The sequence below is a fragment of the Bufo bufo genome, chromosome 4 (genome assembly GCF_905171765.1).
Source record: "Bufo bufo chromosome 4, aBufBuf1.1, whole genome shotgun sequence".
In the NCBI taxonomy this organism is placed as follows: Eukaryota; Metazoa; Chordata; class Amphibia; order Anura; family Bufonidae; genus Bufo; species Bufo bufo.
Genome location: NC_053392.1, coordinates 329,862,212 through 329,878,100, shown reverse-complemented (window position 1 = coordinate 329,878,100; position 15,889 = coordinate 329,862,212).

Genomic DNA, 15,889 nt, shown 5'->3' with positions numbered 1-15,889 from the left:
TTTGTGTGACACTGTGAAATTCAGCTGGATCAGCTGGCACAGAAAGTATAACGTGTTAAGACATTATATTCAGAGGACTTGCATGTAGCAGTATTGTATTCAAGGGGACATATGTGTGCATGTAGCAGTATTGTATTCAAGGGGCATGTTGTGTATAGTGCTAGTAAGTAATGCTATTATATTCAGGGACGTAGCATGTAGCAGTCGTTTGGGGGGGCCCTTATCAGGACTTATTATGTATCTGCTGCCCGTTCTGCCTAAACTCCATAGCTGAAGGACCTGTGATGTCATGATAATCATGTGATCTTTTCAACAATGCAAGTGGTGGTAGGACCCAGGGCCGGCGTCAGCACCCGGCAAACCCGGACAAATGCCGGGGCCCACTGATCCTGAGGGGGCCCACTGAGCTGCTATGAGCACTTCCATCAATACAGATGGAAGCACTCTTTGCTGTCATTTCACTTACGCAGTCCCCTTCTGGTGGGCCCTCTGAGTCACATGAGGCGGGCTGCTGCAGAGTTTCAGACACGCCCCATCTTCACTCCGTTCAGCAGCACAGCAGGCTACCTTATCAGCTTCAGACACGCAGAGTTTGTCAGTGAGTCTGCACTGTGACTTCTGTGGAATGGGAAGGGGGGGATGCAGCTTCATGCATTTTAGTTGTTTTACTGCAACATTAAGCAGTTTGCCTCCATGAGACCTGCCCCCCCTCCCCATATCCTGTCCTATCTCATCCACATGAATCCCCTTCTGTCTCCTTTTCTCCCTCATGTATCCAGAGCTCCTGTTAAACCCCCCCTCTCTCCTGTTGCTGCCCTGCACAGACCTCCTGCCCCTACTTCTTGCATGAATCCCCCTCCTAGCCCCTTTCACCTACTTGCTGTGTTCACTCCTCCTGTCCATCCAGGGCCCCGGGCCCCTGTCTCACTCCTCTGCCTCTCATTATGGTGGCGTCTGACCCGCATTCACCATAAGGACCTTCTAACGTCACAGGGTCATGTGACTGTGCCCTCCACCCCGTACTGTGCCCCCTTATACCTTGCATTGTGTCCTCTTACCACACCCTGTACAGTGCCCCTAGTCATTCCCTGTACTGTGCCCTCTTATACCCTTTTATCCGGTCACTGTATGGTGGTGTTATCCAGTCACTGTACAGAGGTGTTATCCGGTTACTGTATGGCGGTGTTATCCGGTCACTGTATGGCGGTGGAATCCAATAACTATATGGCCATAACTGTATCCCTTTCCCTGCCCATGCCACCTTTTTTAGACCTGGCATAAGTGGGAAAAATATGCAGATTGCGGTGCTAAGGACCTTTGCGCCATCATCTGTGTTAGAAATATGCCTAATATAGATGTATTTCTATATAATAAATGACCTCCTAATTGTATTATTATTCGGGGGTAGGGCTAATATCTTTATAGTATATTCTAGTGTATTATACTGTGCCCTGTATTTCCTAGTAGATAAATGATCCTTGGGAAACACAGTCCTCACCCCTGACCACCAGGACCAGGTAGCGCTCTGTCAGTGCATGGTGGCCTCCACTCTCCTCCACGCTGCTCCGCTGTGTACTTGTACTTATTCTGACACTAGGGCTGGGTTCACATCCTATTTTTGCTATGCATTGAATTCATACCAAAAATGTATATGTTAACAGATGCCTCAGACTGATGCCGTACAGTGGCGTCCATTCACCATACAGTTCCATTGTAAAAAAAACATGTACGTTAACGTATGCATATTTTTACTGGACTCTGCAAGATACAAAAACGTGGAGTGCCGCACATTTGTATACATCAATCCGATAGGAAAAACGTTATGTAAACCCACTGGGGGGGGGGGGGGGGGCAGGGGGGCGTACTAAAATTTTCTGTGGGGCCCAGTCAGTTCTAGCTACATCACTGCACAGCTCCTTCTCTCCTCCAGGCCTGGCCCAGCAGTGACGTCATGACATGAGTCTCACTGCTGCAGCGGGCCAGAGGAGAGAAGGAGCGCATGGAGCTGCGGTTAGTGAATGACAGGACCGCCAGCTCCCCTGCGCTCCAGCAATGATAGGTATGTGAGGGGGCCACTGGGGGGGTCATTACACTGTGAGGGCCCCTTACACATTATAGTGACCCCCAGTGCCACCCATTTAGTATAATGATCCCCCATGACCCTCCATTCAGTATGATGACCACCAGAGCCCCCATTCAATATAATGACCCCCAGTGACCACCATACAGTATAATGACCCCCAGTGCCCCCTCCATACAGTATAACCCCCAGTGTGGGAGCCACTGGGGGTCATTATTCTGAATGGGGGGCGACTGGGGGTTATTATTCTGAATGGAGGGCCACTGTGGGGTCATTATACTGCCTTATTGTTTTCCGCCCCAGGGCCCCATTTCACCTAGAACCGGCCCTGCATGTAAATGTACAAAAATGCCTCAAGGGGGCCCACAAGGATTTATCGCCCAAGGGCCAACTTGAACCTGGAGCCGGCCCTGGTAGTTGAGATGTCCCGAACTATTCGCCGGCGAATAGTTCCCGGCGAACATAGCTTGTTTGCGTTCGCCGCGGCGGGCGAACATATGCGATGTCCGGTCCGCCCCCTATACGTCATCATTGAGCAAACTTTGACCCTGTACCTCACAGTCAGCAGACACATTCCAGCCAATCAGCATACCCTCCCTCCCAGACCCTCCCACCTCCTATCAAAGGGCAAGGACAGCATCCATTTTAGGGACAGCATCCATCTTAGATTCATTCTGAAGCTGCAGTGTCACAAATTTGACTAAGTTGTAATCGCAATGCGATTAATACAGGTTATATTCGCTTAGCGAATTCAACTTAGAGCTGGGTTCCTAATGGTTGTATTGCTAGAATATAACGAAGATTGAGAATACAGGAAGTGCAGAATTATTAGGCAAGTTGTATTTTTGAGGATTAATTTTATTATTGAACAACAACCATGTTCTCAATGAACCCAAAAAACTCATTAATATCAAAGCTGAATATTTTTGGAAGTAGTTTTTAGTTTGTTTTTAGTTTTAGCTATTTTAGGGGGATATCTGTGTGTGCAGGTGACTATTACTGTGCATAATTATTAGACAAAAAACAAATATATACCCATTTCAATTATTTATTTCTACTAGTGAAACCAATATAACATCTCAACATTCACAAATATACATTTCTGACATTCAAAAACAAAACAAAAACAAATCAGTGACCAATATAGCCACCTTTCTTTGCAAGGACACTCAAAAGCCTGCCATCCATGGATTCTGTCAGTGTTTTGATCTGTTCACCATCAACATTGCGTGCAGCAGCAACCACAGCCTCCCAGACACTGTTCAGAGAGGTGTACTGTTTTCCCTCCTTGTAAATCTCACATTTGATGATGGACCACAGGTTCTCAATGGGGTTCAGATCAGGTGAACAAGGAGGCCATGTCATTAGATTTTCTTCTTTTATACCCTTTCTTGCCAGCCACGCTGTGGAGTACTTGGACGCGTGTGATGGAGCATTGTCCTGCATGAAAATCATGTTTTTCTTGAAGGATGCAGACTTCTTCCTGTACCACTGCTTGAAGAAGGTGTCTTCCAGAAACTGGCAGTAGGACTGGGAGTTGAGCTTGACTCCATCCTCAACCCGAAAAGGCCCCACAAGCTCATCTTTGATGATACCAGCCCAAACCAGTACTCCACCTCCACCTTGCTGGCGTCTGAGTCGGACTGGAGCTCTCTGCCCTTTACCAATCCAGCCACGGGCCCATCCATCTGGCCCATCAAGACTCACTCTCATTTCATCAGTCCATAAAACCTTAGAAAAATCAGTCTTGAGATATTTCTTGGCCCAGTCTTGACGTTTCAGCTTGTGTGTCTTGTTCAGTGGTGGTCGTCTTTCAGCCTTTCTTACCTTGGCCATGTCTCTGAGTATTGCACACCTTGTGCTTTTGGGCACTCCAGTGATGTTGCAGCTCTGAAATATGGCCAAACTGGTGGCAAGTGGCATCTTGGCAGCTGCACGCTTGACTTTTCTCAGTTCATGGGCAGTTATTTTGCGCCTTGGTTTTTCTACACGCTTCTTGCGACCCTGTTGACTATTTTGAATGAAACGCTTGATTGTTCGATGATCACGCTTCAGAAGCTTTGCAATTTTAAGAGTGCTGCATCCCTCTGCAAGATATCTCACTATTTTTGACTTTTCTGAGCCTGTCAAGTCCTTCTTTTGACCCATTTTGCCAAAGGAAAGGAAGTTGCCTAATAATTATGCACACCTAATATAGGGTGTTGATGTCATTAGACCACACCCCTTCTCATTACAGAGATGCACATCACCTAATATGCTTAATTGGTAGTAGGCTTTCGAGCCTATACAGCTTGGAGTAAGACAACATGCATAAAGAGGATGATGTGGTCAAAATACTCATTTGCCTAATAATTCTGCACGCAGTGTATAGTGCTATATTCATTATATTCGTCAATTCTAGCAATACAACCATTAGGAACTCAGATCTAAGTTGGAATCGCAATGCGATTAATACAGGTTATATTTATCGCATAGCGAATTCAACTTACCACACTCTGTGTCAACTACGTAATTTTCCATGGGAGTTTTGCCATGGATCCCCCTCCGGCATGCCACAGTCCAGGTGTTAGTCCCCTTGAAACAACTTTTCCATCACTATTGTGGCCAGAAAGAGTCCCTGTGGGTTTTAAAATTTGCCTGTCTATTGAGGTCTATGGCGGTTCGCCCGTTCGCGAACATTTGCGGAAATTCGCATTCGCTGTTCGCGAACGGAAAATTTTATGTTCGCGACATCTCTACCTGGTAGGACCTGTGATGAGGTCACCATCATGTGACCAGTGCAGCAGTGGAGAGAAGTCAGAAGAGACCTGTGATGCTATGGAATGAATATGAGTGCCAGAGAAATGCTGGGAGATGTGGTTCTTCCCATTATACCTCCTCCCTGCTTAGAGGGAGGGAAATATATTATTTAACTGGGACTGAATGTTAGAGGGGCTGAAGGGAGGATAGGGGTATTATTTACATGGGACTGTATGTTATAGAACATTTGGGGGAGATGACTGGTGTTATTTACATGGGACTGGATATTATAGAAGACTGGAAGGTAAGGGGTGATGTTATTTACATAGGACTATGTGTTGGAGTGGCTGAAGGAGGGTATTTTAGTTATTTAAATGGTACTGTATGTTATAGAAGACTGTAAGGAATAGAGGTAATTTACATGGGACTGCATCATATAGAAGACTGGTGGGAGAGGACTGGTGTAATTTACATGGGACTGTATCATGTTGAAGACTGGTGGGAGAGGACTGGTGTAATTTACATGGGACTGCATGGTATAGAAGACTGGAGGGAGAGTAGTGATGTTATTTACATGGGACTGCATGGTATAGAAGACTGGAGGGAGAGGACAGGCAGTATGATTTATGGGGGCACTACAGAGAAGATTATAACTCTAGGGGGTATGGCAGGAGGGGGCTTCATTAGTACTGAGGGAACTGTAGTACTGAGGGAGCCATATTACTACTGGGGGTACTATGGAGGAGGCTTCCACCTAGCAGTGAGCCCGGTGACGTCACCGGCACTAATGGATAGGCTTTAGCGCTGCCCTAGATTATAAAGCCACCCATCAGTGCCGGTGACATCACCGGGAACACTGCTCGGCGGAAGCCTCTGCCTAGCAGTGTAAAAATGTAAACAAAACAGCCCTTGTCCTGCACGATACAGTGCAGGACAAGGGAGAGCATCGGAGTATTAAATGAAGGGCTGAGTGGGGGAGAAGGGAATATGTCCGGGTTTAGCTCTGAACCCAGACAACCGTTTTAAAGGGCATCTGTCAGCAGATTTGTACCTATGACACCGGCTGACCTGTTACATGTATGTTTGGCAGCTGAAGGCATCTGTGTTGGTCACATATTTATAAGTGCCCGCATTGCTGAGAAAAATGATGTTTGAATATTTGCAAACGAGCCTCCAGGAGCAACGGGGGCTTTGCCATTGCACCTAGAGGCTCCGGTTTATTTGCATCTGCTGCTCCCTGTCAGTGAAAATGTCATCACAACTGGCCTTGTCAAAGTGGAGAGGGTGCGGCAGTTACTGAGCGAGCAGAGCCTCTAGGAGTAATAGTAATGCCCGGTTTGCATATAATAAAACCTAATTTTTCTCAGCAATGCAGTCTTATATGAACATGGGACCGACACTAGCGATGGACGAACATCGGCCGGGCCAGTTCGCAAACTCGATCGCGCGAACGCGATCAAATGTTCGCGAACCGCAAGTTCGCGGCAGGCCCCATTTTTATGCGTCTTAAAGGGAAATTCTCTTAAATGTGCCCTGTTGGAGCCTAGAAAATCTTTATTTTAGGCCACGGGAGTACGGGCCTTAAAAATTAGGCAATCACCTGACATAAAAGAAATTCTGATTATGTGGCTCGAGTTTCATTATGCGGTCAATGGATAATAATTTTACTGTAGGCCACTGGACTACAGGCCCCAAACATTAGGTATTCACTGGACATAAAAGATCAAGTACGTAGCTGGAGGTAGATTACACGGTCAAATACATATGTTTAAAAGAACTAAAAATATAAAATTGGATTAAAAACATGGCTAACGAAATCCCTAATGATAATAGTTGAAATTCGATAACACGTGGTCGTCACTGGTGTTGAATTCCTCCGAGGCTGCAACAATTATGCATTCAGCGTAAAGAAAAGAACAAGTAAGTATGTGGCTGGAGGTAGATTACACGGTCATTGGATATCAATTTTACAGCAGGCCAGTGGACTACAGGCCCCAAAAATTATGCATTTAGCGTACATAAAAGAACAAGTAAGTATGTGGCTGGAGGTAGATTACATGGTCATTGGATATCAATTTTACAGAAGGCCAGTGGACTACAGGTCCCAAAAATTATGCATACATAAACGAACAAGTAAGTATGTGGCTGGAGGTAGATTACACGGTCATTGGATATCAATTTTACAGCAGGCCAATGGACTGCAGGCCCCAAAAATACAGGTCAAATACATATGTTTAAAACAACTAAAAATATAAAATTGGATTAAAAACATGGCTAACGAAATCCCCCCTCTTGAAAAAATCCCTAATGATAATAGTTAAAACACGTGGTCGTCACAGGTGTTGAATTCCTCCTAGGCCCAAAACATTATGCATTCAATGGAAAGAAAAGTCCTTTTATGCTGCTATATTTACCTAAGACAGGGACCATTATTTGTTTTGGGTGGTGGCGGATATTTGTGGGCTGTCATGAGGAAATTCAATTAAACATGGTCGACTCGTCACATGTGTTGAATTCCTCCGAGATCCATGCCTCATTCATTTTTAGAAATGTGAGGTAGTCCACACTGTCGTGAGCTAGGCAAGTGCGCTCATCGGTCACGATTAGGGATGAGCGAACCCGAACTGTATAGTTCGGGTTCGTACCGAATTTTGGGGTGTCCGTGACACGGACCCGAACCCGAACATTTTCGTAAAAGTCCGGGTTCGGGTTCGGTGTTTGGCGCTTTCTTGGCGCTTTTTGAAAGGCTGCAAAGCAGCCAATCAACAAGCGTCATACTACTTGGCCCAAGAGGCCATCACAGCCATGCCTACTATTGGCATGGCTGTGATTGGCCAGTGCACCATGTGACCCAGCCTCTATTTTAGCTGGAGTCACGTAGCGCCGCACGTCACTCTGCTATGATCAGTATAGGGAGAGGTTGCAGCTGCGACGTTAGGGCGAGATTAGGCAGATTAACTCCTCCAAAAGACTTCATTCTGTGATCGATCTGCAGCTGTGGATCATTGAAGTGCTATTATTGACTTGCTCACTTTTTTGAGGTTGCCCAGAGCGTTTTTAGATCACTTTTTTTCTGGGGTGATCGGCGGCCATTTTGTGACTTGTGGTGCGCCAGCACGAGCTATCACCAAGTGTATTTAACCATCGATAGTGTGGTTATTTTGTGCTATATCCTACATCAGCTGCAGGCTGAGCCTGTGTCACCGAAGTGCATTTAACCATCAACAGTCTGGTTATTTTTTGGCCATATACTACATCAGCTGCAGGCTGAGCCTGTGTCACCCAAGTGCATTTAACCATCAACAGTCTGATTATTTTTTGGCCATATACTACATCTGGTGCAGGCTGAGCCTGTGTCACCCAAGTGTATTTAACCATCGATAGTGTGGTTATTTTGTGCTATATCCTACATCAGCTGCAGGCTGAGCCTGTGTCACCCAAGTGCATTTAACCATCAACAGTCTGATTATTTTTTGGCCATATACTACATCTGGTGCAGGCTGAGCCTGTGTCACCCAAGTGCATTTAACCATCAACAGTCTGATTATTTTTTGTCCATATACTACATCTGGTGCAGGCTGAGCCTGTGTCACCCAAGTGCATTTAACCATCAACAGTCTGATTATTTTTTGGCCATATACTACATCTGGTGCAGGCTGAGCCTGTGTCACCCAAGTGCATTTAACCATCAACAGTGTGGTTATTTTTTGGCCATATATTACATCAGGGGCAAGTTGAGCCTGTCACCCAGCGCCTAAAAAATAGACCTGACATTTCTATTCAACCAAATCTGTACTGTTTTAGCTGGTCAAGTTATTTGTATTGACTGTAAAAGCACACTTTTTTTTCTGGGTTGAAAAAGCATTCCCAAATTTGCCATTCTCAAAATAACTAGTTTCTGGTATTTGAGGCCTACTTGAAATCTATCCCAAAAAGAAAATCTTACATTGAAGGTATTGATAGTGTCATTCAGAAAAACCTAAGACACACGCTAGCGTGCTGATAGAAGTGTGATTCTGTGATTAAACCTATACCTGTCACACAGCGCAAAAAAAAACAGGTCTCACATCTCTATTCAACCAAATCTGCACTGTTGAAGCTGGTCAAGTTATTTGTAGTGACCGTAAAAGCAGACTTTTTGTTCTGAGTTGAAAAAGCATTCCCAAATTTGCCATTCTCAAAATAACTAGTTTCTGGTATTTGAGGCCTAATTGAAATCTATCCCAAAAAGAAAATCTTACATTGAAGGTATTGATAGTGTCATTCAGAAAAACCTAAGACACACGCTAGCGTGCTGATAGAAGTGTAATTCTGTGATTAAACCTATACCTGTCACACAGCGCAAAAAAAAAACAGGTCTCACATCTCTATTCAACCAAATCTGCACTGTTGTAGCTGGTCAAGTTATTTGTAGTGACCGTAAAAGCAGACTTTTTGTTCTGGGTTGAAAAAGCATTCCCAAATTTGCCATTCTCAAAATAACTAGTTTCTGGTATTTGAGGCCTACTTGAAATCTATCCCAAAAAGAAAATCCTACATTGAAGGTATTGATAGTGTCATTCAGAAAAACCTAAGACACACGCTAGCGTGCTGATAGAAGTGTAATTCTGTGATTAAACCTATACCTGTCACACAGCGCAAAAAAAAAACAGGTCTCACATCTCTATTCAACCAAATCTGCACTGTTTTAGCTGGTCAAGTTATTTGTAGTGACCGTAAAAGCAGACTTTTTGTTCTGGGTTGAAAAAACATTCCCAAATTTGCCTGGGCCTAAATGTGCCTGGGCCTAAATGTGTGACAGTGGCCTGTTCCAGTGGTGGGTGACGTGAAGCCTGATTCTCTGCTATGACATGAATACAGATTCTGCGCTGACATAAGGCCAGATTCTCTGTTACGGGACCTCTCTCCTCTGCCTGGGTGTCGGGGCCTAAATGTGTGACAGTGGCCTGTTCCAGTGGTGGGTGACGTGAAGCCTGATTCTCTGCTATGACATGAATACAGATTCTGCGCTGACATAAGGCCAGATTCTCTGTTACGGGACCTCTCTCCTCTGCCTGGGTGCCTGGGCCTAAATGTGTGACAGTGGCCTGTTCCAGTGGTGGGTGACGTGAAGCCTGATTCTCTGCTATGACATGAAGACAGATTCTGCGCTGACATAAGGCCAGATTCTCTGTTACGGGACCTCTCTCCTCTGCCTGGGTGCCGGGGCCTAAATGTGTGACAGTGGCCTGTTCCAGTGGTGGGTGACGTGAAGCCTGATTCTCTGCTATGACATGAAGACAGATTTTGCGCTGACATAAGGCCAGATTCTCTGTTACGGGACCTCTCCTCTGCCTGGGTGCCTGGGCCTAAATGTGTGACAGTGGCCTGTTCCAGTGGTGGGTGACGTGAAGCCTGATTCTCTGCTATGACATGAAGACTGATTCTGCGCTGACATGAAGCCAGATTCTCTGCTATGGCATGAAGAGACTGATTCTCTGCTGACATGAAGCCAGATTCTTTGCTATGGCATGAAGAGACTGATTCTCTGCTGACGTGAAGCCAGATTCTCTGCTATGGGACCTCTGTCCAATTGATATTGGTTCATTTTTATTTTTTTAATTTTAATTTTAATTCATTTCCCTATCCACATTTGTTTGCAGGGGATTTACCTACATGTTGCTGCCTTTTGCAGCCCTCTAGCTCTTTCCTGGGCTGTTTTACAGCCTTTTTAGTGCCCAAAAGTTCGGGTCCCCATTGACTTCAATGGGGTTCGGGTTCGGGACGAAGTTCGGATCGGGTTCGGATCCCGAACCCGAACATTTACGGGAAGTTCGGCCGAACTTCTCGAACCCGAACATCCAGGTGTTCGCTCAACTCTAGTCACGATCCCCCCTGCTGCGCTGAACGTCCTTTTGGACAGGACACTGGATGAGGGGCAAGCCAAGAGTACCATGGAAAATTGTACTAGCTCTGGCCACAGGTCAAGCCTGCACACCCAGTAGTCAAGGGGTTCCTCGCTTCTGAGAGTGTCCACATCGGCCGTTAACCCGATCTAGTCGGACATCTGTCGGTCTAGGCGTTCCCTGAGGCTGGATCCGGAGGGCAGCTGTCAATGGGTTGGCTGCAAGAATGATCTCATATCCGAAGTGACCAACACATCTTCAAACCGCCCTCTTCTTGAATGCGTTGTTGGATTTGTACCCGCAACTGTTTCTCTGTGAGTGGAAATTCCTCTGCCAGCACCCGCAAAAGCAGAATGCAGCATTTCTCGAAGCAAGTCCTGGAAGTGTTGCATTCTGACAGCCCTCTCTGATGCTGGTAACATGTCTGCCATTTAGTTTTTGTAGCGGGGGTCTAAGTACGTTGCCACCCAGTACTGGTCCTTGCCTTTATGCTTTTTAATTTGGGGGTCTGTCTTCAAACACTGGAGCATGAAGGCCCCCATTTGCACTAAATTGGAAGTGGTGGAGTGGCCTGGCTCCTGCTCATCATCCAGAATAATGTCATCCTCGGTCTCCTCCCCCCAGCCATGGACAACACCAGGGATCCCAGAAAAGTTTAAAGCATGCTCTTCTTTCTCCTCCTCCGCCTCAGCACCATCCTCCTCTGACTCCTCTTCAGACTCCTGTTGACTTGTCTCAGATGGAGTAGCCCCCCTTGGGAATTCATCCAGCATTGCGGCTTCCTCATGTTCATGCTCCTGCTCCTCGACGGCTTGATCAATGGCACGACGCAATACATGCTCCAGAAAGAAGGCGTAAGGTACAATGTCACTGATGGCACCCTGGCTGCGACTGACCAGTTTGGTTATCTCATCAAATTGCTGCAGAAATCTGCATGTGTCGCGCACTGACGCAGTGAAAAAACCAAGCTCCCAGAACCTGTCCTGCCGCAGAGATTGTACAGGTAGTCGTTAACTGCACATTTCTGCTGGAGCAGTCTATCAAGCATATACAAGGTGGAGTTCCAGCGCGTCAGGCAGTCACAAATCAGATGTCTGATGGGCAAGTAGTGTCGCCGCTGAATGTTAGCAAGGCGAGCCATGGCCATTTAAGATCTTCTAAAATGGCCAGAGATTTTCCTGGCCTGCCGCAAGGCATCCTGGACCCCGGGGTATTTGGCAACGAATCGCTGTACGACTAAGTTCGGGACGTGTGCCATGCATGGCACGTGTGTCATTGTTCCCTGTTTCAGCGCGCTCAGCAGATTGGCATCGTTGTCGCACACCACTTTACCAACTGTCAAATTGAGCGGGGTTAGCCACTGATCGGCCTGTGACCACAGAGCTGAATGCAGTGCAGGACCGGTGTGGCTCTTGGCTTCCAGGCACAACAGCCGCAGCACAGCATGGCAACGTCTCACCTGGCGCGTCGAGTAGGTTCTGGGGAGCTTGGGGGGCGCAGTGGAAAAGGAGGAGTCAGCCGAGGAGGAGACAGAGAATGGAGTAGGAGGAGGAGAAGAAGAGGCAGGCCTGGATGCAATCCATGGAGGTAACACCAAATCCACACAGGAGCCACGGGTTGCATGCTTGACGGCCGTCAGAATGTTCACCCAGTGGGCACTAAAAGTTATGTACCTTCCCTGCCTGTGTTTGCTAGACCACGTGTTTGTGGTCAGATGTATCTTGGCACCAACACTGTGTGCCAAAGATACATTCACTTGCCGCTGAACGTGGCCATATAGCTCCGGGATGCTCTTCTGGGAGAAATATTTCCTTCCGGGGACCTTCCATTGTGGTGCGCCAATGGCCACAAATTTTCAGGTGCCTTCTTAAGGCGGTCGTCCTTAGGTGAGTGTTGGGCATACCGCGACTTATGCGTTGACAGTACAGGCTGCAGATGACAACACTATTGTCAGCAGCTGACACGTTAAAAAAAGCCTACACTGCGGAGCCATGTGCCAGCGTCCTGGGAACGCCAGATGTGACCTTGCATGGTGGATGCCTTGTTCCAGATACCTTAGCAGTCTTCTTTTGTAGTTGGCAAGCTAAGACCTAGGTTGCTAGTATAGCCTTATATGTGTATACAGCTAAACCTGCTAATAGCCCTAATACAGTTCTTATGTTTATGTGTTAAAGACAAAAGCAGAGTTATTTACAGTGAAATCATGTTTTGGATGTCATATAAATGTTATATTTTGTGTTCACAGAAGCAGAAATAACAGAAAATATACTGTTAATCTGTTGTTGCTGGGTCGAAGTCTGGACCAATCACAGCCAGCTTCTCACACAGCAAGAGTTTTCACCAATCACAGCCAGCCTCACTCACAGCCTGTCTGGGAATTTCCCCAGCTCCTGCTGCTAGAATCATTATTCACCAGAGACAGGAGCTGAAGAGACATTCACTCCACTGAGAGCGGAGTTTTATGGGAACAAGAGGCCAATATAGGTATTTAGAACAGTTATATAATGTTCATATTGTTAGTATTGTGATTAGAACTGTATACTGAACCAGTTATATATGTGTTTACTTACAGTTCCACCAAATACAAATCAAATTGCAAATACAAATTGCAAGATACAAATTGCAAGTATACAAACCAGATTCCATACAAATTGCATACAAACTGCGAACTGCTCACACCAGATCATAAGCAATTGTACTCTGCAAAGTGCAAAACAAGTTGAGCAAGCACAACTATTAGTTAGACCTCAGATATACCTCTCAGAGAGATCATAAAGTGCTTAAATAACTTAAAGTGGGAGTATAGATAACGTAAAATTTGAGTATAGATACTCAAGAGAGAAATATATCCACCATTTTATGTTGAATGACAAGATTGAACAGTTGAACCACCATCCTATGCATACTGCCATCTTGTGATATCTTTTCAACACGTGTTATGTACAGTCATGTGAAAGAATTAGGACACCCTTTGAAAGCATGTGGTTTTTTGTAACATTTTTAATAAATGGTTATTTCATCTCCGTTTCAACAATACAGTGAGATTAAAGTAATCCAACTAAACAAAGAAAACTGAAGAAAAGTCTTTTCAAGATCTTCTGTAAATGTCATTCTACAAAAATGCCTATTCTAACTGAGGAAAAAGATAGGACACCCTCACATGTATTCCCTCTTAAATTGGCTCAGATCTCACACAGGTATATCACACCAGGTGCACATAATTAGTAGATCGTTACTCTGCATGTTGAATGAGGCTTGCCCTATTTAAACCTCAGACATTTAGTTTGGTGTGCTCCTGACTGTTGAAGTGAGAGTGAGCACCATGGTGAGAGCAAAAGAGCTGTCAGAGGACTTCAGAAAAAAGATTGTAGCAGCCTATGAGTCTGGGAAGGGATTTAAAAAGATCTCAAAAGATTTTGAAATCAGCCATTCCACTGTCCGGAAGATAGTCTACAAGTGGAGGGCTTTCAAAACAACTGCCAACATGCCCAGGACTGGTCGCCCCAGCAAGTTCACCCCAAGAGCAGACCGCAAGATGCTAAAAGAGGTATCCAAAAACCCTAAAGTGTCATCTCGAGAACTACAGCAGGCTCTGGCTACTGTTGATGTAGAAGTACATGCCTCTACAATCAGAAAGAGACTGTACAAGTTTAACTTGCATGGGAGGTGTGCAAGGAGGAAACCTTTGCTTTCCAAGAGAAACATCGAGGCCAGACTGACATTTGCCAGCGATAAAGTTGACAAAGACCAGGACTTCTGGAATAATGTTCTTTGGACAGATGAGTCCAAAATTGAATTATTTGGACACAACAGCAGAGGACATGTTTGGCGTAAACCAAACACAGCATTCCAAGAAAAGAACCTCATACCAACTGTGAAGCATGGAGGTGGAAGTGTCATGGTTTGGGGCTGCTTTTCTGCAGCAGGACCTGGTCAGCTCACCATCATAGAATCCACGATGAATTCTACTGTGTATCAGAAGGTGCTTGAAGAACATGTGAGACCATCAGTTAGAAAATTAAAGCTGAAGCGGAACTGGACCATGCAACATGACAATGACCCAAAACATACTAGTAAATCAACCAAAGATTGGCTGAAAAAGAAGAAATGGAGAGTCCTGGAATGGCCAAGTCAAAGTCCAGATTTGAATCCCATTGAGATGCTGTGGGGTGACTTGAAAAGGGCTGTACGTGCAAGAAACCCCTCAAACATCTCACAGCTGAAAAAGTTCTGCATTGAGGAGTGGGGTAAAATTTCCTCAGACCGATGTCGAAGACTGGTAGATGGCTACAAGAACCGTCTCACTGCAGTTATTTCAGCCAAAGGAGGTAACACTCGCTATTAGGGGCAAGGGTGTCCTATCTTTTTCCTCAGTTAGAATAGGCATTTTTGTAGAATGACATTTACAGAAGATCTTGAAAAGACTTTTCTTCAGTTTTCTTTGTTTAGTCGGATTACTTTAATCTCTCTGTATTGTTGAAACGGAGATGAAATAACCATTTATTAAAAATGTTACAAAAAACCACATGCTTTCAAAGGGTGTCCTAATTTTTTCACAAGACTGTACATGGACTATCTGCTACGGAGGCGGAAGTGTTATATGAAGAAAAGTAGAAGTTAATAAAGAATTTATTTCAAGCATTTGGTATGCTCTTTAAATCTACTGTTTCTATAGAACGTCGCTAGAGGAATTGCAGAGTAATAGACAGTCTGGTTAGACTAAAAGTCAGAGATATCAAAATTCTTCTAATGCCACAGGGCAGAAGGCACTTCATAGTGCGGCGCCTGCCACAGCTTTTTGCCTCCTGTGCACTGTAAGTTCTGTCTGCTTCTCCTCCTTCTTCTCCCTATCTGCTGCTCCGTCTTTCCCTCTGAACTCCCCTCCCTTTTTCTCTCTTGTGGGCACCTACATCCATCGACATGTCATCATCGTCACCTTCACCACCACTGACATTAGAGATCTCGGAGTAGGCTGCAACAGCGGGGACCACCCTCCTTGGGCTGCTCTGGGTACTGTCGTCAGACTGCTGGGTGGTGACCGTTGCAACCTCCTCTTCCTGATCCGATGTCAAGAATGGTTGCGCATCGATAAGGTCTTAGAATGGATGGGAAAATATATCTTCTGACTCGAGCAGAGGGGATATGGTGGTGGTGGTGGTGTCTTTGGGGGTGCACACAGCAGAGA